The sequence below is a fragment of the Pteronotus mesoamericanus genome, unplaced genomic scaffold, assembly GCF_021234165.1.
Source record: "Pteronotus mesoamericanus isolate MK-2021 breed Mesoamerican mustached bat unplaced genomic scaffold, CSHL_Meso_final contig_180, whole genome shotgun sequence".
In the NCBI taxonomy this organism is placed as follows: Eukaryota; Metazoa; Chordata; class Mammalia; order Chiroptera; family Mormoopidae; genus Pteronotus; species Pteronotus mesoamericanus.
In genome coordinates, this window is record NW_026555076.1 from 2,681,795 (window position 1) to 2,707,009 (window position 25,215).

Consider the following 25,215-nt stretch of genomic DNA (forward strand, 5'->3'; position numbering starts at 1 on the left):
AGTCCTGCTTTTGTCAATGAAGACATTATTGTCGATGAAGAATTATTAATATATTAGAGATTGCAGGAGGTTAACCAGGTGAACTAATTATTGCATGCCATGAAAAAAGGTATAAGGATATCCTTGAGTAGAGGAGATGTAAGTTAGCCATCAACTTACTTTTTTTGATATTTTGGTAAGAACTAGAACTAACATTTCATGCCTAGTGTATATTCTGTTAAATGTAAGAGGTCATAAGTTGTGGTAGGGATCTCCTACATTTCATTTACATTTAGATAGAATGTCCTGAAGAATAAGCAAAAGACGGTGTTTAATGTTCCCCAAATGTCTTTTCTGATATTTTCTCATGTTGCTACCTCCTCAACTCAAGGCTTCCTGAAAGCTTCTCAAAAGGGACAACAACCTCAAAAATTACAAGGTAGCTAAATATTAGCGACATAAATACTGTCTTTCAAGGAATATATCAAGCCTTCTAAGAAGACCTTCCTAAATAAGAAATGATATCCTAGTGATAAAATGCCAGTCACTGAGGATACAAGGTAGGGGAGCATTTGGAGATAGACACTTTAAATTTTGCTGGACTGGCAAATCCCTATGTATTCTATTTATTTATTTTTATTTTATTTATATTTATTTTTAGAGAGAGGGGAAGAGAGGGAGACAGCGAGGGAGAGAAACATCAATTTGTTGCCTCTCACATGCCCCAACAGGGGACCTGGCCTGCAACCCAGGTGTATGTCCTGACTGGGAATTGAACCAGTGACCTTTAGGTCTGTGGAGTGATGCCTAATCCACTGAGCCACACCAGTCAGGGCTCTATTTATTTTTAAAATTTCCCCATTTGCCTATGTTACGATTAAAGATAAATGTGTATCACAGTTTTAAATATACGTACAATATTAGCATATTTTTTATCAGCATGACATTTACATTTTTTTTTGAAAATTGTTCTGGTATATATATTTTTAAAAGCATGAAAATAGGTCAGACCATTTTTTTTAATACTAAACTAATATTATTTTATTTGTAAAGTTAAGTTTTGGTCCAGATCTGGCTAAAGCCAACACATATTGAAAGAAATATGATCCTGAAAAAGTATATATTATACTTACAAGATGTTCAAATGCATAAAACAAAAAGGGATATGCCTCAGCTACCAATTTCCACTATGTTAGGTGGCTGTAACATCTAATTTTTCACTGAGGAGATGACAAAGGAGGTCAGACCATTTTTTGTTTAAATCTAGCATTCACTTAGGCTTTGTAAGCACGGACAAGCCATTGAACTTACCTGATTTTCAGTTTCTTTCTCATCAGAAAAAAGAAAAAAATATATATATATATTTTATATGTATATTTTATGTAGGTACATTATTTTGGTCAATGACTTGCATATTTTGTAACAACGCCTCCTATTTACTCTTGCTGAAATGTGTTCATTTCTTCTGTTTTCCTGAAACAAGTAAAAAAAAATAAATGTGTTTATTTAATAGCATATTAGAAAAATGAGAAATTTCCTTCAGGTAAAAAAAAAACAAGTCAATAAAAATTACCTTAAAAAATAAAAGTGTATTTTCTTAGTATTTTTATCTTTGTTGATCCATTATGGTCTCCCTTGTTCTCCACGTGAAATATAAACCTCTCTGTGAGACCTTTGTGTCATTTCTTTCTTAATTAAAGCTAATAGATGAAGACAAAAATAAATAAATGATTTTTTAAATACAAGCCTATATATACATTTTTAAAAATGTTTTCTATTTTTAACTGAACCTATTGCAATAACTTTGAATAGTCTTCCTTGCCTGTTTAACTTTGGTAAAGTCTTTCCTTTGATAATCATCACATTTCTTCTTGAACCACTTCTTGTTTCCATGAGAACCACAGTCTCAAGCAAGCAAAGGAGTGGATTTTCTCCATTTGTTTTCTACTGAGGGTGTCTTTTAGTTGCAAATTTGTGGTTTTCCATTCATACTCCCACTCTAAACTGAGAGTACCGTCTCTGGCAGCCAAAGGCAAGAAAAGTCTTTGTTATATCATATCCTAAAATATCCTGGGGCACCATTGTTCAACTCTGACCCCACGAGCACCCAGTGCTCTTCCCTTCCCTTTTAGAGAGCAGCAGTGTAACCTGGGCCTCTTTTATGCTGATGCTGCTAATCCAGCCCAAGAAGAGAGGTGGTTGAAGTACCAAGACTAGAAGCATGTGCTCCATTTCCTATTTTATTTACTTTCAAAACACAATTTCAAAGAAACAAATTTCAAATTTCAAATTAAGGATTTCAATACAGCAACCAAAAAAATGTTAAGCATCAACAATTGGGAAATTCTGAGCACAAGATCCTATGAGGTCACACTAGACAACTTTCTTTGACCTATTCCTCAACCCTGACATAGGTAAAATAGATCTTCCTCTGATTTCTGCCTAACAGACAGGCTGAAGCAGGATATTAGGATTTTATTGTAATAACAGAGAGATTCTGGCCCAAGTCCATGTGGTAGAAGTAGTGAAAAGTTGTTATGCTCTAATAAATTTTACACTGCTTTGCTAGTGTCAGTTACAAAAAAGTTATTGAAAATATTTAGATATCTGCCTAAGTAATTAATAAATCAAAGAGTTCATGTTATCAATTTTATTTGACTCTTATCACCAACTATTTGGAAGATAATATAGAAACTCAAAAATAGGAAAAAAAAGAAAAGGATGTTTTTATAAATTGATATCTACATAATCAGGTACAAATGAGGAATAATCCCTTCATGCAGCTGTCTTCTTAGGACAGAGCTACAAAAGGCTGTAACAGGTCACTGGTATCATTTTCCATGGTCAAAAAACAAACAGCTGCTCATTAAAGAGCTTATAAAAGGATTGTTCCTTTTGGGCATAATCCCAATGAAATCATCCCGGTAACTTAGTGTGGCTATTGTTTTATGAATTTATATATAATTCACTTAAGGAAAATAAACAGAGATAGACATAAATTTTGCCATTTTATTTTTATATTGTAATTTTCTTTAAAACCATGTTTTCATACCAAATATTAATAGATATTTTAGACATTAATATTTATTAGATATTTTATATCTAATAGATATTTTATAAATGTAAGTATATATTAACAAAACTGAAGAACTATGAGTAATTTTTCCTTTCTTCATCTTTTTCTTAAACTTATACAGATTATAAAATAAATATATCCCATATATTTGATCAGATAAAAAAACAATGAAGAGTGTTTACTGAAAGAGCTTGGTATCTCATAACAATGCCAGTTTTAAAAATTATTCATAAAATATTTTACTTTATAAAGAGTAATTTTAACCCAAAACTATTCAAGCTGAATTAATAAAATATTTCATATGGCACAAGTATATTGAAATATACAATTGTGTTTTCCCCATGTCATTGTGTCCTCTCTTTTGAGATATATGTAAATGATTTATTGTTATATTGATTATTATAAACAATATGAAGATAAATATATTGGGCAAAATTTGAGATTATTTATTTGATGTTTAAAAGTCAATTTTTTTAAAAAAAGCTATGGTTTGGTTGTGATTATTGAAAAGTGTGGTATTTCTATTCAGCACATTTATACACATGTGTAAGTCTTGCAGAACTACTGTAACTCATTCTACAGATTAGAGCTCTGCTACATATACTAACATTCATAATTGAACAAAAGAGTGATTAATATTCCTCCAAAATCATTGGGCTCATGCCTAGCCAATGGCTCACAATCTTGACAGCATTCATATCAATATCTGGCATTTTAAAAAATATTTCACAATTATAAAATAAAGCAGTTAGACATATAATAAATTGCTAAATTAAAAAAAAGTCTCTTTTACTTAAAGATTTCTTTTTGGAAAATTAATGCATTCAAATTTAATATACTACACTCATACCTAAACTAAAAATGTAAGTAAAATGTTTCTATCGTAAACAGAATGTTCATGAGAAGAAAAATACAATCTGTTTAAATTCTGCCCTGATGCTATTATATTATTTTAAATTTTTTATTTGGAAATCAATATTCTACTCAACAACTCTCTGTTTAAGATTAATATTAAATTAACCACTTGATTATTTTTATAATTATATATGTCCCTTTCCATTTTGTACTTATATTCAGATAGATAGCACAAGACAATTAATCTTATTTCTAACTCTTGAGTACTCTGACACAACCTTAAATAGTATTGATATTGCATTCTTTGTTAATAAATTCTCTCTGTTTTTCTAAATTTATATTCAGAGTTTTCTACTTTCCTCCCTCTTTCTTCCACTTATTAGTAATATTGGTAATACATGCCATCATTTTCCCAAACATGCAAGGTTGGGAACTCCTAGACTCATCTCTCTCAGCCTTACCAGCTTCCCTGCATACCACCAAATTTTGATGAGCTTCTGTTCCCATTTCCCTCTTTTTCCTGTCTTGTCTTCCCAGTATAAACAATTAATTCAAGCTCTTACCACTATGTGATTGTACTTTGATCGTAGTCATATAATTTGATTTCTAGACTCCAACGAGAAATAAATCTCTGTTCATTTTTGAATATTATACCTTAGAAAATATAAAACAAAACAATGAACAAATAATGATCTCAGGAGACAATATTTTCTAGCAGATATTTTTCTGTTATTTTTAGTATGTGGAAATCTAATTACATATTTTGATTCTTACATTTCTTGTTACACATAAAAAAGAATTGAAAACATAATTTTGATAGATGATATCAGCTGGACTCTAGAACTCTGACCTGTTTTTCAAACAATTCTGGTTACTTGTATGAGAGGTGTTGACCTAGGCCTACAAACTCAATTTAAATTCAAAAGAAGATCTCATGAGTAATACAGTAGAGGTTCTGCAACATTTTCAATTACACATGTGATTTAACTTTTTAAACAGAAATTCCTATAGCGCATTTCCAAAAAAAATCAATGGTAAAATCTATACTAAATTTGAAGTGTAGCACATACAATAAACACACATTTATATATACATCAACACAACTTAAACATCAAAAAAACTATTTCTGTTATATAATCTCAACTGAAAGTCAAAACAGCAAAAACACTGAAGGTGGTCAGCTCAAACTGTCCCCATCTTTCATTGATAGGAAAAAAAAATGCATTTAATATGCAGTAAGTCATTTACCCTATTTTATAGTCTTTTTAACACTTCAACTACTTTTATTTCAAATATTTATTAATTACCTATTGTATGTGTGACGCTACGGTAGTTGTTTGATACTGAGAAAATAGCATGTGATAAGAATGAGCTGATTATCTAATACTTTACAAATATGTTCCCTTCTTAATGGGATGGAACTTTATATTCTTTGAAAAATGACATTTAAGATTGGTAAAATCTATTTCCTCATTAAGCTATTTATAAACCCCATGCCAATGGTGACTATACCTACTTTGTTTATTCTTCATCCACAAAGTCTGGCATAATTCTCATCAAGTGTCAAGGTTTTATAAATAGTTGTTGAATGAATGGATGATGCATGTTTGCAATGGAGAGCTGAATAAGATGTCATCTAAATACAATTCAAAAGGCTAGTGTTTCACATTCAGTTGACTACATGAGGAAAATAACATTTGAGAATGGATTTTAAAAATGTGTAAAATTGAGGCAGACTGGCATGGATAGAGACACTCAGAGAGAAAGACATGTAGGGAGAAAGGGCATGCAATTGGAGAAGCGTCACTCTAGTACCCAGGTACTTTCTAGTCCATAGACATATATGCCATTTGTATACAGCCTCAGTGTATTGGTAAGGAGAAAATGAATCACTTCTGAGCCTGTTCTTTTTAAGCTTTTTATTGCCTCCACATATTAGTTTAATATACAACTTTCTTGCGTGTTTATGTTGGGGTGGGAGTATGCTGTATGAGATTACTTTTCTGGAAGTTGATGTCAAGGACTGGAGATGAGTGAGTGGGGAGAGTGCATCAGGTAAGAGGAAGAGCTATGAAGAGTGTGTTAATAAACTGTTTATTCTGTAGGCAACTGTGCACAAGTCCGCTGGGGAATGTATACAGTAAACTTTAGGGTGGTCGTTGCCTTATTTCCACTTGCTGCCGTCTGCTCCATTAAAGAAAAAGCCAGCGAATGCCATTCTGAATTTGATCACTTTCTTTTTCTGTTTTCTTTCTTTCTTTTTCTTTTACTTTGTTTTCTTTCACTTTATATCATCTAGATTATTATGATGGCAGTAATTTATGATTCTGATAAGTATTATGTGGGAGAGTGTATAAATCAAATAGGAACTTTTGTTTTGCTATGAACATGAAAACAATTACTCTGTTTGGGTTTCAATATATGTATAATTGTTGGTACTTCTAGGTATACTTAATTTGCTTTGTTATTAAAATCTCCAGTCACAATTTTTTGTTGTTGTTTATCAGGTTAACTTTAAGTTTGTGTTTCTGTCAATGAAAGGGAACAAAGTGCTTTGGATTTTGGTTTGTTTGGTTGTTTGCTTTTAATGTGCTTGGGCTATGTAAGAGCACCATCTTAGAGAAGACAAAAGTCTTTTCTTTTTGGATTTTAACATGCAGTATCTAACACATCCTGGTTAAGCCATAAGAAATATTTGGTAAATATTTGCTCATTAAAATCATGTATTTCTTTTCCTACCTCTTAGAAAAATCTCTCAAGAATATAGAAAACACTATTTTTGACTCTTCTTTAAAATGTAAATGTTCTGTATTTGCCTTAGTACATTAATTCTATTAATACTATATTTATTATGCAAAAACTTTTTAGTTTCATGTAGTCCCACTTGTTTATTTTTCTTTTGTTTCCCTTGCCTAGGGAATTATATCCAATAAAAAAAGTGCTACAAGGGATGTCCAAGATTTTACTCCCTATGTTTTCTTCTAGGATTGTTATGGTTTCGGGCCTAACAGTTAAGTCTTTTATCCATTTTGAATTTATTCATGTGTGTGGTATAAGAAGGTGGTCTAGTTTTATTTTCCTCCATGTATCTGTCCAATTTTCCCAACACCATTGAATAAACTATCTTTAGCCCATTGTATGCGCTTGCTTCTGTCAAACATTAATTAACTATAAAAGTGTGAGTATATTTCTGGGCTCTCTATTCTGCTCCATTGATCTATGTGTCTGTTTTTATACCAGTACCATGCTGTTTCAATTACTATGGCTTTATAGTATACTTTGGTATCAGGAATCATGATTCTTCCTACTCTGTTCTTTCTCAGGATCGCTGTTGTTATGAGGGGCCTTTTGTGGTTCCATATAAATTATTGAAATATTTGTCTAATTTTGTGAAATATGTCACTGGAATCTTTATAAGGATTTCATTGAATCTATAGATTGCTTTGGATCATATGGATGTTTTAAAGATGTTAATTCTTCCTATCCATGAACACAATATGTGCTTCCACTTACCTGTATCTTCTTCAATTTCTTTCTTCAGTGTCTTATAATTTTCCAAGGACAGATATTTTATGTCTGCAAATGATTTCTGGATATTAATTTTGAATCCTGATACTTTGCTGAATTCATTTATCAGTTATAATAGTTTCTTGGTGGAGTCTTTGGGGTTCTCTATATACAGAATCATTTCATTTGCAAATAAAGACAGTTTTACTACTTTCTTTCCAATCTGAATGCCTTTTATTTCCTCTTCTTGTTTGATTGCTGTGGCTAGAACTTCCAGTGCTATGTTGAATAAGAGAGGTGAAAAGGAAATCATCAACGTAATAAAAAGACAACCCATAGAATGGGAGAATATATTCACCAATACATCTGATAAGCGGTTTACATCCAAGATTTACAAAGTACTTACAAAACTCACCACCAAAAAACCCCACAAGCAACCCAATTCAAAAATGGGGAAAGGACCTGAACAGACCTTTCTCCAGAGAGGACATACAAATGGCCAATTGGCACATGAAAAGATATTCAACATAACTAATTATCAGAGAAATGTAAATTAAAATCATAATGAGATACCATCTCACACCTGCCAGAATGACTATCGTCAATAAATCAACAAACACATGCTGATGAGGATGTGGAAACAAGGGAACTCTTCTGCACTGTAGGTGGGATGCAGACTGGTGAAGCCACTGTGAAAAGCAGTGTGGAGATATCTCAGAAAATTAAAAATTTACCTGCCTTTTGATCCAATGGTTCCACTTTTAGAAATATATCTGAAGGAGCCCAAAACACTAACTCAAAAGAATATAAGCACCCCTATGTTCATAGCAGCATTATTTACAAGTGCCAAGATAGGGAAGCAGCCCAAGTGTTCATTGCTAGATAAATGGATAAAAGAACTATAGGACATTTACACAATGGCATTCTACTCAGACATAAATAGGAAGTAAATTTTACCCTTTGCAACAGTATAGATAGACCTAGAGAGCATTATTCAAAGTAAAATAAGCCAGTCAGAGGAAGACAAATACCATATGATTTCACTCACATGTGGAATCTAATGAACAAACTGAACTAACAAGGAAAGTAGGGACAGCCTCATAGGTGGAGAGCAGGATGACAGCTGGTGGGATGTCAGGAGGTGGAGGGACTGTGCAAACAGGAAAGAGGACTCATGGACACAGACCACAGGGTGGGGATTGCGGGGGGAGAGTGGATGTAAGAGTGCTAAGAGGTAATATAAAAAATACAATAAAGATTAAATTAAAATATTATTTATTAGACAAATGTGGCTTTATATAACAACTTATGTGAGGTAACATTTTTATATATGCAAAATATCCAGTTATTTGGTATTGAGAAAGAGACAGTAGTCATAGTTTTCCAAATATGTGAAAATACTTACTGGCATTCATTTATATAATAAATACTGAATAGTAGCTACTCTATGAAAATTACTAGATTCAGAGGATGGGAATTATATAAAAATTTATTGAACATGTCATGATTGAATATATTACCTGATTGATGTGGGAAAAGGCAATACAAGGTAGCAACTGATAGGAATATGCTATATGCTGTATTGGTGGCTTCTGGGCAAATTTGCAATCTTCTCCACAACTTATTATGTAGGTGACATAAGATCCAAGAAAAAATATACCAACTGAGTAACAGCAGTGGCATCTAAGTGTAACTGGAAATGATTCTAGCAGAATGTCACCCTCAATGTATACTGTGGTGTAGAACCAAGGGAAAGACACAGGACAGCCAGGCCACAAGTTGCTTGCAGTAATATGTGGAACAGACCAACAATCTTTTAAACATACCCTAGAATCCCTGTTTTGAGAGATTACTCTCAAAGTTCTGGGCATTGAGTTAAAGTGCTTTATATAAAATATTTTTAAGCCTCAAAACTATCCTATGTAATTAGTTGTATTATGTCTACAATTTAGGAATTTAAAAAAGTGGAGTAGTCAATTATCTTCCAAAAAGAAAGGTGATGTAACACAGCCAAGATTCGACCTGACTCCAAGGCCTCTCTTGCAAACCCTACGTACTGCTTTATCACATACTCCTCTAGTGAGTTTCCATTGAAACAAACTTCGCGGAGAGCTCTTTGATAAAAGCAAATAAAAATCTGTGAAATAGTCATATCTTTTGATAAACTAATTCTCAGTCTAAGCACTCATTGTGAAGAAATCATAAAAGAACATATACAATGAGTTATGTATGGGAGTACTATCACAGTATTTTTTACAATAAGAACTGCTAGATAAAGCTAAATTTCAGTACTAGGGGAATAACTAAATAAAGTGTTATATCCTAAGAATGAAAAATTATGTCTTTAGACTGCTTAATTGTATGATAAAACGTTCCTAGTTGAATTAAAAAGGAGGGTACTAAAGGTTTACATTCACTATCCTATTATTGCATACATCGGTATAAAATATGGAAGAGAATATATCAAAATAATTATCTCTGCTAGATTAGATTATAAAAAATTAAAACAAATTTAGTATGTTTTCCTCAATTTTCAATTTTATATAGCATGTTTAATTATTAAAATAATAAGTAATGTATATAATATATTCCAGTGTTCTCAAAATTCATATTTTGCTGATTTAAATATATACGTACAAAACAATATTTAAGATAATGTAAAAAACTTATGGCTTTTCACAGGCAAAGGCTTCTCCAACCTCAATAATTAGAGAAGTGAGCACATAATAAAAATCAAGAAAAGTAATGAAGAATATCCTTTATATTTTTTACATGCTTATTGTATTAGTTTCCTAGGACTGCTATAAAAAAATTACCAAAATATTCATTCTGTAATATTTTATTGTGGAATGTAATATAAAAATCCTAAAAACATAAATGTACAGTTTAATTAGTTGATATAAAACTAACATTCATGTAACAATCATTCAGCTGAAAAAATAGAATATTATCAGCACCCTCAGAAAACCCCTGCAAGTCTTGGGCTTTTTTTTTTTTCTGTCACAATTTCAATTTCCTAGTGGTCAACACTATGCTAACATTTATGATATCACTTTCATACTTTTCTTTAGAGTATGACACCTACATAATTAGCCATTACAAAATAATACAATTTAATGCTGTCTTTTTAAAATGTATATAAATAGATTCATACCACATGTGGTTTTGTTTTACTTTTATTTTGGCTTTTGGTAGCAAAATTATGTTTTTAAATTTCCTGCATATTACTGTGGGTAAATATATGTATTTAAAAATTTTTCTTATTGTAGTTATAACATTATATAGATATACCAAAAATTATTGATCCACATTTCTACAAAACACTTGTTTTTCATTTGGGATTATTATGAATAATGCCGTTATAAATATTCTGTACATTTAACCTGCCACACATAAGTATGTAATACTGTAGGTTATATAATAAAGAATTAAATTAATGGAACATAGGCTATTCTACTTGAGGAAATGGACCCAAATGTTATGCAAATAAATAATTTCTACTCCAATGGGATTATATTACTTCACATTCTTTTCAATACTTAGTTTAACCAGAAATATATTTGTGACTGTGTATGGGTACCTAAAATTCTGATTTTAACTTTCATCACCCTAATTATGAGTGAGGTTAAGCACTTTCATATGCTATTAGGTGTTTGGATTTTCTCTATGGTGAGTCCATAATTTATTTTCCTGTTTTTCTCTTGGTTGACTATTATTTTCTAATAGATTGGTAGTAGTATTTACATATTCTGAATATGAGCTTTTGTTTATGGGTCACAATTATCAGACTCAACAACTCACTTCTCTATTATTTTGGTGGTCTCTTTTGTTAAGTCCTAATTTTAATATAGTCAGATTTATCACTCACTGAATTTATAGCTAGGACCTTTCTGTCTTATTTAAGGAAGTGTTTGCTGTACTAATATCATGAAGACACTTGCTAATATTTTTCTTCGAAGTATGGCCTTGAGAAATAGCTATATAATATACCTGAAACTGATTTGGGTATATGAAATTTAATGGGCCCATATTTATTTTATTCTATTTTTTCAAATAGAACACACAAAGACTCTTTTCTAAGCATTATAATGATCAGAAATTCCCACTGCTCTTTAGTATTATCATTATAATAAATTAAAAAAAGACCCACTCATACCTGTACTTAGAATTATCATTCTTTCCTCAGATAGTAATGTAACTATATTCTGTCTTGGATCAGTTACCATTTTCTCATGAAGAAGGTCCTTCCCAACAACTTTATCTAAAATGACAATCCTTTATTAGTATTAAAGTCTTTATACATTTTTCTTTATAATATTAATTAATACTTGAAGTTTTTTAAATTTATTAACCATTATATTGTTTATCTCCCCACGTGTAAGTTTAATGAGGGAAGCAATTTTACTTTGTACATTACTATGAGCTATTTTTCTAAGACAGTGCATGATACATTATAAACATGCAATAAACATTCATGAATGGATGAATAAATGGGTAAATTAATTTAAACAAAGAGAATACTGTCCTCCAACAATATCCAAGTATTTTCTTTTTCTAATATCAGAGTTTAATTATAAAGAAAACTAGAATACATGCAAGGCAATAAAATATTCAAATGTGTGAATGGGAAAATAATTCAAGCCAAAGTTCAGAGAAAGGATAAAGAAGGACATGAGATGCAGGGAGCCAATGTAAGAGAATGTGTAGAATGCTAGCTTTATTAGGGCTATCCAGTAAGACATAACCAATAGGACTCATGAAATGGATGGATAGATAGATGGATGATAGATAAATAGATAGAAGTTATAAGTTCTGGGCTTACATATTGTGGAGGCTGAGAACTCCCAAGATCTGCAGTCATCAAGCTGGAGACTCAGGAAAACTGATGGTGTAGTTCCAGTCGAAGTCTGAAGGCCTGACAACTAGGAGGTCCAGTGGTGTAAGTTCCAAAGGCAAGTAGACCTGACACACCAAAAGAATTTATATTTCAGTTTGCATCTTAAGGCAGAAAAAGACTAATATCCCAGCTCAAGGCATTCAGGTAGGAAGAGCTCCTCTTATTCATGGGAAGGTCCGCCTCTTTGTTCAATTCAAGCCTTCAGCTGATGGCATGCAGGCTCCAGCGCATTAGGGAGAAGTTCTTTCTATAATCCACCTTTTCAAATAGTAATCTCATCCTATAATGTTTTCATGAACATGTCCAGAATAAAATTCAACCAAATAATTGGATGCCTCATGGCCCAGTCAATATTTTTTTGTATAGAAAACCCCCATAGAATCCATCATCACACTAGCTATGAACAGTAAGGGAATCATGACAATAGAGTTGCAATTAATAAATGGACAGAATCAGCATTTTCCAGAGAGCATGAATGGCATATGTAAACCAGGTAACTGAGACTTGTAGGGAATAATGTCATCAGTTAAAAGAGAAATTTATGGAAGCAGTAAAGGCTTAGGAGAGTGGGCATCAATGAAATTTGCAGATCAGTGAAATGGAGACTTGGGAAAGATTATATCAGCTGAAATAGGAATTTATAAAAAGAATGAAGTCTAAGGAAGGCAATCATAGGATTTTTTTAAAAAATAAAAATTGTTTAAATCGTTTTAGATATAAACTTGTAGTAGCTCCAAAAAAGATCTATAGTGAAGGAGTAAGGTTTGGACAAGTGATAGTGAAAACCCCATAGTAATTGATAAGGGGTCAAGGAAATAAAACTGATTAAAACTTTAGCATTAGATTAAAAACAGGAGGAAACTTGAGGCCATTTTGCATTAACTTATGCCATGTAGGACCTTTGATGTAAGCAATTTCTGGCCACTGAAAAAGCTGTTGTAAAATTGGGTTATCTGCATAGCAATCGTACAAAAGAGTATCTCTGATGTTCTCATTAATTACTTTATGTAATATAGTCACAAAAACAATTTAAAGATAAATACATTATGATAAGTCATAAACCATTATAAATATCTGTGGGTATAGTCATTTTTAGAAATTGCAGGTGTTCTTAATTTAAATAAAAGGGAATAACTCTCTACTCATCAGTAAAATAACACTGAAAGCTGAATCTGCTAAAACTCATTTTATGCAACAGATATTATTCTGTGGTTAATTTGAAAAGCTGGTCTAATACAAATACTGCCAGTTTCTCTTTTATATGCATCTTAAAGCAAACAAAATAGATACATTCACCTCTCTATTTGTAAAGATAACACAGGGGATTAAAACAATTAAAAATGATAGAGTTTTTGAGGAAATTGAATGCTGTTTCTGTGCCTGTTTTTCAAATAGAAACAAAATGGATATCACCTTAGAATAGCTCCACATAAAATGGAAACACCCCAACATACCTGTTCAGCGACATTAACACCAACTGTGTACAATGTCATTATTGGCCAAAGGCTGAGAGATGCCTTTGAATTGACCATTTAAATTCATTTTCCTTCAATAAGTCAACAAACAAGTATTGATGAGGATGTGGGGAAAAGGGGACCCTTGTGCACTGTTGGTGGGAATGCAGATCGGTGCAGCCGCTGTGGAAAACAGTGTGGAGGTTCCTCAAAACATTAAAAAATAGAAACTACCTTATGACCCAGCAATTCCACTTCTGGGTATATATCCAAAGAAACACAAAATACTAATTCAAAAATATATATATACATCCATATTTCATTTCAGTGTTATTTATAATAGCCAAGATATGGAAGCAACCCAAGTGCCCATCAATAGATGAGTGGATAAAGAAAATGTGTACACATATACCATGGAATATTGCTCAGCCATAAAAAAATAAAATTTAACCATTTGCAACAACATGGACGGACCTAGAGGGTATTACGCTAATTGATATAAATCAGACAGAAAACAACAAATACCATATGTTTTCACTTATATGTAGAATCTAAAGAACAAAGTAAACAAAAGAGAAACAGACACATAGATTCAGAGAATCAACTTATGGTTGCCAGATGGGAGGAGGTTGTGGGGGCACTTGGTAAAAATGGCAAAGAGATTAAGTACAAATAGGTAGTTACAAAATAGTCACAGGGATGTAAAGTACAGAATATTTAAAGGTATATTTTCAGATATACTTCATAAAAAAAGATTGTTTTCTGAGAGCTTTAAAATAAAGACTCATCTAATGGAGTTTTGATTCTAAAAATAATATATACATTTGTAAAAATATTATATAGTCTACTCTAAAAGTCTTTATACTGAGTCCCCATGGAGCAGTGATGTCCACATCTTAGTAATTTTCTCATCAAGCCTAATGTTCCAAGGGAAAATATTAAGTCCATTAGATTTTGCAGTGTGTATGTGTGTGTATGTGTGTGTGTGGAAAAGATAATAGCCGTCCTTGAAGGGAAGAACATGAACTATAATTCTACAATGCTATATTTTCAGATTTCAGGCTGTTTTTGCTGCCTTTCATTAAAGCTTACCTTCCTTAGTAGTTTATAATTTAAGAAAACTTCTACTTTAAACACATCACTTTTTTTTTCAGGCTTTCCAGTGTGATTAAATATTCTACTAAAATTGCATTTTGCTTTATTGCAGTTAAACTTGAATCTAATACTTTTAAAAAAAGATTTAGTTTAGAATAACATAGGCCAAGACCAATCATTCATATTTTTATATGAGAGAAAAATTATCCTTATGTCATATGACCTTAAATAAATATTCTTTAACAAGCTAGATTACACTCTAAAGAAGTTTTAACACATTATAGACATTCAGAAAAATATATCAGAGACTTGACTTGTATAACAAATATTTTTAGCAACTCATCAGCATTTCTTTCTTAACAGAATTGACAAAATATGTGATTGATTATGATTGTCATTCATATAAATATTGTAAATTACAACATAACTTAGAATGATTATTGATGACCACTGTTAAGAAATAAGATTTTTAGAAGAAAAACATAGAACTCTTTCTCAATCTCTTATTTCTAAGTGAAAAGACATAAGTAATATGCTATGAAAACATAAGTACATCAACAATGGAAATCTAAGGTCATTTTCAAATGTGTAAAAACAGAAATAAATCTACCTGCAAAACTTCAGTCAAGATGTCGGTTTAGTTTCAAAATTTAAAAAAGACTAAAAAGGGCAATTAAATTCAATGCAATCCTAACTATGTCTTGGATCAGAGAGAAAAATGGTAAAGTGAACATTATTTCTACAACTGGCAAAATGAATAAATAACATAGAGAATATGTTAATAGTATTTTTTTAATTGTTGAAATACGTTTGTCTCCATTTTCCTCCCACCACTTTCCCCTGCCCCACCCACCCCCACCTCCCATCCTCAATCCTTCCCCACTTTGGTTTTATCCATGGGTCCTTTATACATGTTCCTTGATTGATTTGACCCTTCCCCTTATTTACCCCTTTACCCCCAACTCCTTCCCTCTGGTTATTGTCAGTTTGTTTTTTCCTTCACTGTTGCTGATTATATTTTTCTTGCTTGTTTGTTTTGTTGAATGGCTCCATTTATAGGTGAGATCATATGATATTTGTCTTTCACCCTCTGGCTTCTTATGCTTAGAATGATGCTCTCCAGTTCCATCCGTGCTGTCACGAAGGGTAGTAGTTGTTTCTTTCCTTCTGCTGTGTAGTTTTCCATTGTGTAAATGTACCATCGTTTTTTGATCCACTCATTTACTGATGGACACTTAGGTAATAGTATTTTATCAATGTTAAATTACCTGAAATATATCATTGTAGGTTAGTTTTGTAAGATAATGTCCTTTTTATTAAGAATTATGCATCATAATTAAAGGTAAAGAAACATGATAACTAAAATACACTTTCAAGTAGCTCAGAAAAACTAATATGGATTATATGTCTACATCTATATTCAAATCGATATCTTACATCTCTCCAAATCTATATCAGTATCTATATGTATACCATACCTATACTCATATCTATATTTATACTTATATATGGAGAGGGAGGGGAAAAGAAAGAGAGGGACATACAAAGGATAACCTCCTCTCTACCTCTCTCCTAATAATCAAATATTCTGTGCTACCTGTTTTCCAGTTGCTCCTCCAGAAACACTTTTCTTCCTTCTCTGTTCTACTCTCTGCCCCTTGGTGACTGACATGTGTAGATCATATCAGCAGGATCTTTTCTGAGTTCCACTTGTAAGAAACCCTGAAAGGAATCTAAAGGAAGAAAAAGCTGATGTCAAGTATTTATTACATTTTCAAGATACTGACTTCTTCCAGGATTTGTAACCTCTGCCTTTCTTTATGCTTCAATGGCTGGGGATGATAAATGCTTTTGGCTATGAGACCCACTTTCCGTTGTAGTTTCCTTTATACTTCACTAACATCATTGCAATTATTCTTCTGTAAATAAACCTCCTTCAATTAACCTCCAGGGTGCTGCTTTTTCTCTTTGTGGTACTGACTAATTTAGTTGCTAATACTCGCAGAGCAAAGAGCCATTCCTGGTCTCACTGTTAAAAGCATTGCATAAAATTTTTAAATTCTTTCATATATACCTTGTGCTTGTATCATATGATTTACATTTTAGAGATGAGAAAATCCGAGACTCCCATATTTGAGTAACTTGCTGTTATGGACTGAATAGTGCCCTCCCTCCCAAATCATATGTTGAATAATCTCCAGAGCTTCAAAAATGTGCCTTTATTTGGAGATACACCCTTTATAAAATGATTAAGTTAAGATGAGGCCATTAGAGTGGGCCCTAATTCAGTCTGACAAATGTTACAGGAAGGGGGCATTCGGATACAGAGACACAGGCCAAGGGATGACCCGATGAGCCGACAGCAAAAAGGTATATACCTGCAATCCACAAAGACAGGCTCAGAACAGACACAGCAGTTAACACCTTGGTCTTAGACGTCTAACCTCTAGAAAATAAATTTGTGTTTTTTATGCCACCCAGTCTTTTGTGCTTTGTTATGACAGCCCAAGCAAATAAACTTGCTTGAACCATATGTAAAATAGTTGTACCTAAGAAATTGTAGGATTTATCATAGTTCTATTGACTTAGTACTATGTTTACCATATCATTTTTCACTTCTAGTTAATTTTGGAAATTATCACTTACTGATTACTTCCAAATATTTGTATAGATTTTTCACTTATACAATTATCAAAAGAAGTTTTATAGTTTCATATTGTCAAATGATAAGAACAGCTAATAATTATTTACGACTTGCCATGTACTAGGTTGGTTGTAATTGCATTCGTTGCATTATGTCACTTAATCCTTCAAAACACTTATCATTTTGTTATTAATTTTATCTGTAGTCTATAAATGAGAAAATGAAGTGAAAGAAATTTAAGCAGCTTGCCTAAGTTTACCAGATCAATAACTGCAGAGCTAGGATCCTTACCTAGGCACCCTCAGGCACTTTCCAACATAGATCATGAGACATCAGGATCCCTAGCCCAGACCTAGCATGATTCACAGCACATACATATAGCAAATGCTTGAAAAAATATCTTGGGGTAATAATAAACAATTTTAATAACAGAAAGTAATAAAAAAAGTTTCTCTTTAATATTACATTTAAAAATTGCCATTGTATTTATAAATTGTGAAGTACATTCACATTGTTTTTTCTTCTCAAATTATGTCCTTAAGATTTTGTGAATATTTTCAGCTAAAATAATAAAATATAGAGAGAAGGAAAAACTTTTGATAATGTGCCTTTTAGAGCTCAAGAACCGTTCATTCTATCATCATTAAATGGTGGTATTTTCCTATCAGTAAGGGTATTGAAAAATGACTCTTGTTTTCTTCATAGTCCTTATCACTCTCTGAAACATTGTATAGTTATTAGGTTATATATTTATTTCTGCCTCTTAACTACACTGTAAGCTCCCTGGAAACAAAGCTTTTTCATGTTTTGCTCACTGCTGTTTATATAGAGCCTCCAGTGGTAACTGACAGAATGTAGTAAGCAACAGATATTAGTGCAGCACATGTGTGAGTTGTCAATGAATATAAATAAAATCCAAGGATAGCATTACTTCAATGATATCATTGAAGTAAGGGACAAGATGGATAAGGAATACTGGGGATACATTTATTCCTTTATCAAAATACAACTATTATGCAGCCTGCTGGAAAACAGAAAAAAAAAATAGGAAATAGCAATAGGGGTTTTAAAATACCTGTTAACATTGTGTCATATTAACATAAACATGTTCCTTAGTTTTTACTTAAATAACTCCATCACTGTCATTCAGAACAGTAGTTTCCAAACATGGATATTTATATATCATAACTGGTAAAGCCAGTTGTGTTAAACAATGACTTAAAATGTTATAGCTGATAGTTATGAATTAGGCAACAATATTAATGACAACCAAGGTAGAAATTATGTGTATAATATTTGAATGTAGAAGAGGTGTGAAGGTGTTAGTGCTTTAGAGGAATGAAATAAACTTTACATAATGATAATGTAAAAATAATGATTGGAAAAAAGAATGATATAATTAAATAAATGCATATTTATCTAATACTAAGCCTTGCCGGGTAGAGTAATCTTGGTTGTAGGTCCTTACTTTCCGTCACATTAAATATTTCTTGCCACTCCCTCTGGCCTACAAAGTTTCTGTTGAGAAATTAGCTGACAGTCTTATGGGAGCTCCCTTGTAGGTAACTGCTTTTCTCTTGCTGCTTTAAAGATAATCTCTTTATCTTCAACTTTTAGTATTTTAATTATGATGTGTCTTGGTGTGGGTGTCTTTAGGGTCATCTTGTTTGGGGCTCACTGCTCTTTCTGGACTTGTATGTCTATTTCCTTCACCAGGTTAGGGACATTTTCCATCATTATTTTTCAAATACATTTTCAATTCCTTGCTTTCTTTCATCTCCTTCTGGCACCCCCATGATGTAAATTTTAGTATGCTTGAAGTTGTCGCAGATGATTCTTATACTACCTCCATTTTTTAAAATTCTTTTTTTATTTTTGCTGTTCTGATTGGGTGTTTTCTTCTTCCTTATCTTCCAAATCTCTGATTTGATATTCTGCTTAATCTGCTTCACTGTTGATTCCCTCTAATGTAGTCTTCATTTCATTTAATGCACTCTTCAATTCTGACTGGTTAGTCTTTATGTTTTCTAGTTCTGTTTTTATGTTTCCTATCTCTTTGCTGAAGTTCTCACTAAGTTAATCTAGTCTTTTTTTTTTCTTTTTCAGTTCATTGAGCAGCTTTATAACCAGTGTTTTTAACTCTAATAGATTGCTTCTCTCCATTTTATTTAGTTCTTTTTCTGGAGTTTTATTCTGTTCTTCTATTTGGGACACATTTCTTTGTCTCCTAAATTTGGCAGCCTCCCAGTGTTTGCTCCCACATATTAGTAGAGCTGCTAGTCTCCCAGGCTTGGTGAAATGGCCTATTTAGTAGCTGTACTATAGGGTCCAGTGGCACAGTCTTCTTGTTTCCCCTGAGCTGGGCACACCAAGTGCACCCACAAGTGGGCTGTGTGCACTGCTGTTGTAGTTGAGCCTTGATTGCTGTTGGTCAAAGGACTGACTGTGACCACCATGGAGGATTAGCTTGCAGAAGCCCACCCAACAGAGCAGGACTTACTTCAGCAGGGCTCTGGTGCCAACTAAGTATGCACCTTGAGCATCACTTGTGGAGGTAGTTGGGTGGTGATTCTTTGATATGGGCTGAAGCTGTCCACAGGTTCTCTGACTACGGGGCTTCCCAGGTGGTGCAGGACAAGGTCAGCTGTTGCCTGTGTTTTGCATGGGGCCATGCAGTTTGAGTTATGAAATGATCTGCAAATTGCTACTGCTTGTGCTGGACTTTGAGGTGTTCTAGGCTAGGCCAAGCTGCGAATCAAACCTGGCTGCTGCTAGTGCCAGGTCTGGGGCCACTTGGTGAAAGGTATAAGGCATGTAAGCCAGATGCTACTTGTTTGAGAGATTTTAGGAAAGTATGAAGTATGGGTCAAGTCAGGCTGTTTATATGGAATAGCCACTGGAAAAAGTATAGGAGGACTTACATTTTATTTGGGGTTGGGTCTCAAGGAATCACCAGGACTAGATGAACAGTGATAGCCAGGTTGACGAAGACTCAGATATGGTGCCTACTTGCTGGCTCTGTGTGAGGAGGGCTCAGCAAAGGAACAATAGCCTCTGCCTGCACTCTGTCTATGGGAAGGCCTTTCCAGCTTTCCCCTAGACAATTCAGTTTTCCCCTGTATGTCCTTGGTGCCTTTTAAGTGGTTGCCCCAGTACTGGAGCTCAGAGCAGGTGAGAATAAGTAAGTCCATGTATGGGCCCTTTAAGAGAAATGCCTGGGGCTCCAAAAGCTATCTGCCTCCCTCAGCTTCAATCCCTCCTTTTTTTACAGGAAGGAGTTACAGAGACTTCTCTTCTTGCCACTGGAACCCTATGCTGGGGGGGCTGGTGTGGATCTGAGACCACTTGCTCCTCAAGGGAGACCTTTGCCGATGAAATAGCCCTTGCAATGTTTTATTTGCCACTTGTGGGTGTGGGATCAGCCCATTTTGTATCTTCATCCCTCCTACTAATCTTGATGTGGCTTCTTTATATCCTTAGATGTATGACTTCTGTTCATCTAGATTCCAATCATTTCTGAATGACTGTTGTTCTGTAGTTTAATTGTAATTTTTATGTGGCAGCATTTAGCTATACAATCATCTTGATTGGAGGCCATTTCTAGTTAACTTTGATGCCACAGTCTTTCAAACTACATCTGATCAATTAGCATAATTTCAAAATATCCAGTTGGTAACCTTTCTCACTGCCTTCTATGGTCCACCTTGGTCGAAGTCACCATCATCTCTCATGGAGACCAATGTAACATCTCTAACATTGTCCCTCTTCCTTATACCTCATCCTTTCAACTGAGTAACCAGAGTTACACAATCAAACTCTCTCAACTGTGTATTTTCTCTGCTCAATCTCTTTAACCCTCTTACATCTAAGTCAAAATGATCTTCATAGACCAACCACCTCTCTCTCCTGCAAGCCTGAGGCCCTCATGTTCATCTTTGTGTTTTTTTAAGGTTTTATTTATTTATTTTTAGAAGGGAATGGAGGGAGAAAGAGAGGGAAAGAAGTATTAATGTGTGGTTGCTTCTCATGCACCTCCTACGGGGGACCTAGCTCACAACCTAGGCCTGTGCCCTAGACTGGGAATCGAACCAGTGACCCTTTGGTTCACAGGCCAGGACATTTAAACTCAGTCCAATAAGCCATACCAGCCAGGGCCATGTTCATCTTTATTTACTTCACTCTTGCCTAAAGACTTCACTTTTTGTTCTGTGAACACATCAGGTATGCCTGTTTTTGGTTTGCTTATTTATTTTTGGCTCAAGAGTCTTTGAAGCTGCTCTCATTCTATTGAAACACTTTCATATTTGGCTGGTTCTCTAATTTCCTTCATGTATTTGTGCAAATGGCCTATTTTGAATGAGTACTTCCTTGACCATCCTACTTAGATTACTTCCCTTTTCCTAGTCCATCATCAACTTTTTTTATTTACAGCTTTATTTTTATCAGCTGATATACTGTATATCTTGTTTGTTTAATATCTGTGCCTTCCCCATTAAAATTGAAACATGACAGAGTTACAGATTTTTGTCAGTTTTCTTGACTGCTCTATTTCCAATATGTTGGAATAGTGCTTGACTTATAATCTTATGCACATGATGCTCATGAATTGATGAATTATTATAAGTGAAATACCACATTTTATGGCTGGTATTTTTTTTTCTCTGTAAAACTGATCATCTTTTATGACTGATGTTTGATCATAGAAAAGCATCTCAAAAGAAGCCATCTGGAAGGTCTGTTCTTGCTGTTACTGTGGTGTGTAAAGCAGATTATTACCAATAGAGATACCATCCCTAGAAAAAAATTGCCTCTATTTTATGCACAGTTTTGACCTAGATAAGCAACTAAGTATCCATTTCTTTCAAGCAGATAAAGTTCACATTCTTTATTGAATATTGAAGCATAGATCTTTTTGCAGAATTCAGAAAAAACTCTGACATTTCATTCAGTAAACAACATGCTCTAAATAAAAGTAATATGTGACAGTTCTATCAGTTCTCTAATAAATTTTAGAAGATGGCAAAAAACAAGAAATTAAATGATAATCATTCAAAATTGTGAAAACCCACATACATTTCAAATACTGTATATGTCTGAGACGGTATAGAATTCCAGTCACATAATTTATACAACATTTTCCCCAGCAGCCTTACTTCCTGGACCCAGGAATTGTTAAAAATAATTTTATATCATAATATCATTAGCAATATATGAAATAATAAACTATTTTGAGTATAAAGATTTCAAAATTTTTTTCCCCTTGAACCAATTTTTTAATTAAATGTCAATGAAATGTAGCATACAAGGTCAAACCACCTACATAATATGTTAGGGAACTCCTCCAGTGCCACACCTCTATTTATTTCAAGGTCAGCCATTCACATGTGTAGCATTAATAAAATACAAAAAAAATATTAAGTCACAACTTTGTAAACACATACATACTCATACAAAAACAATTTGCCAGTTGATAAATGAGGCATTAATCATGGAAAATGAACTGTCTGAATCTTTTAGTATTTTTTTCATTCCTTTTAAAAAGTTATTTTAACTTTAAATATAGCATCTTTTGGTTCAGGAAAATTTGTGTTGAAAATGTTATTTTTGATGGATTTTGTCTTTGAGTTATAATTTTTAAGGTTTTCTCTAAACTAAGATTATGTGTATATGTTCACATATGTATTTTTCTCTATTTATCTAACTATATATCCACCTGGTATTTATTTTTTGAATGATTTAAACATATGTTTTCTAAATAGTCACTTTCCTTGACCTTTTGGTTTCAATGATTTTTCAAGGTTCTTTGTATTTTAGATTAAGTGCAGATATTTTACTATGTATTTATTATTTCTTGGCTAGCAATTACTATTCAAGTAATATACCATTTTCATAGCTGTAGGTTATAATTTATTTTAATGTATATCAAGATGAGTTCTTAAAGTTGGGGAGAGTTTTGAGATAAAGATGTTTTGGTCATGTTTATAAACTGGAAAAAATATGTAAGCAGGAAAGAGAATTTTTAAGATACATAAGAGAAGATAAATTATAGGAAAAAGTCTTAGTGAGCTATAAAAAATATTAGTTATAAAAAGCAAAAGGTTTAACTCCTCAATTTAAGGTAAGATATAAAGAGATAGAGATGGCTTTGAGTGTGTGTGTGTGTATGTGTGTAAACAAAAAAAATTGGACTTCAAACTTGATTATCTCACTTCTTCTGTAAAGTAGCAGAAAAGGTTGTCTGTTATAAATAGTCAAAAATATAAAATTAAAAGGAATATTTAATTATTGTTTCAAGTGAGTTGCATTTTAAGAAGAGAAACTGTTATACTCTTGCAGGTGTCCAACCCGCAGCCCGCAGGCCACGTGCAGCCCAGGATGGCTGAGAATGCAGTCCAACACAAAATTGTAAATTTACTTAAAACATTATGAGTTCTTTTGTGATTATGTGTTGCAATGTATTTAATATGTGGCCCAAGACAACTCTTCTTCCAGTGCAGCACAGAGACACCAAAAGGTTTGACATCCCTGCTACAGGAAAACAGAATTCAAAATTTCAATTCTTCTCCTCTTTTGCTCTGAACAAAGTTCGAATTTGATAACATATTAGTTGACAAATGTAAAATTATAGTATGTGGTAGTTAACAATACAATTAGCAAAAGGACCAAAAAATAAGTATTACTTTAAACTAACATATAATAGTAGAATAGACAGTATAATAAGCCATCAGGGATACTTTCCTGTGGTTCTTTTTGTCTTCTAGATGAGTAGGAACGTTAGTTCTCTAATCGGAGGAGTAAAAAACATCATCTCAAACATTCCAGCTATTACCCCTCTTAGCTGGAAATGCACAGGAGGCTATTTGTGTAAAATTCTGTGCTGAAGGAAGAGTCAATTATCATCTTACTTTTTGAGATTAAGAAATTTATTCTATATTATGTGAGGTAGAGAGAGAATTTATGTTTATCTTTTCAAATTGCTTTACATAGAGGTGTTGATAGTGGACATGATATGTCATTTTTAGTTCTTCACACCAATTTGACTGTGATTATTTTAGGTTTATTGGACATATGGATCATTGAAAAAACTAAGGATTAGAAGGCCATATTTAACACATGATAGTTTAGTTAAATCCACCTACAGTTATTTGGCTTTTTGTGCTTGCAGTAACCTTAAGCAGTTTAAATAGCAGATGTTTATATTATGCCCAAAGTATAATGAAGAATTACTGTAATTATTTGGGAGTTGTTTCTTTGGGAAATTAGGACAGAGAGTGTCCAGACCATCAAGGTCATATAGATTTATGGACATCTATACTTACTATAAATATTTAATAAGGGGCTAGATTGGGGCACTTGCAGCATCATTCACTGAGTGCCAGGAAGGGAAAAACTTCAGTTGAGAAGATGTAACACAGCTATTATGTGATGACTCTTCCACTAGTATATTCTCAGCATTCCTCTCTCTGTGGTCTAAAGATCCAGACAGTGTCTCGTCACCCATGGCCTGTCTGATTTCTTGCTGTTACACCAGGAGAGCTTAGCTAGCTGCCTATGTTTTTTATGGCACAGTTATCAGGCTGGCTCCTCTATCCTCTCTGCCTGGTTCTAATTTTTCCAAGTTATATAATTCTCCATCTGCTTCCTTTGTTGAGACAAAGTAGTTCTCCCTGACTTTAGGTTTGCATTCTACTGTCTTTCTAGTCTTGCT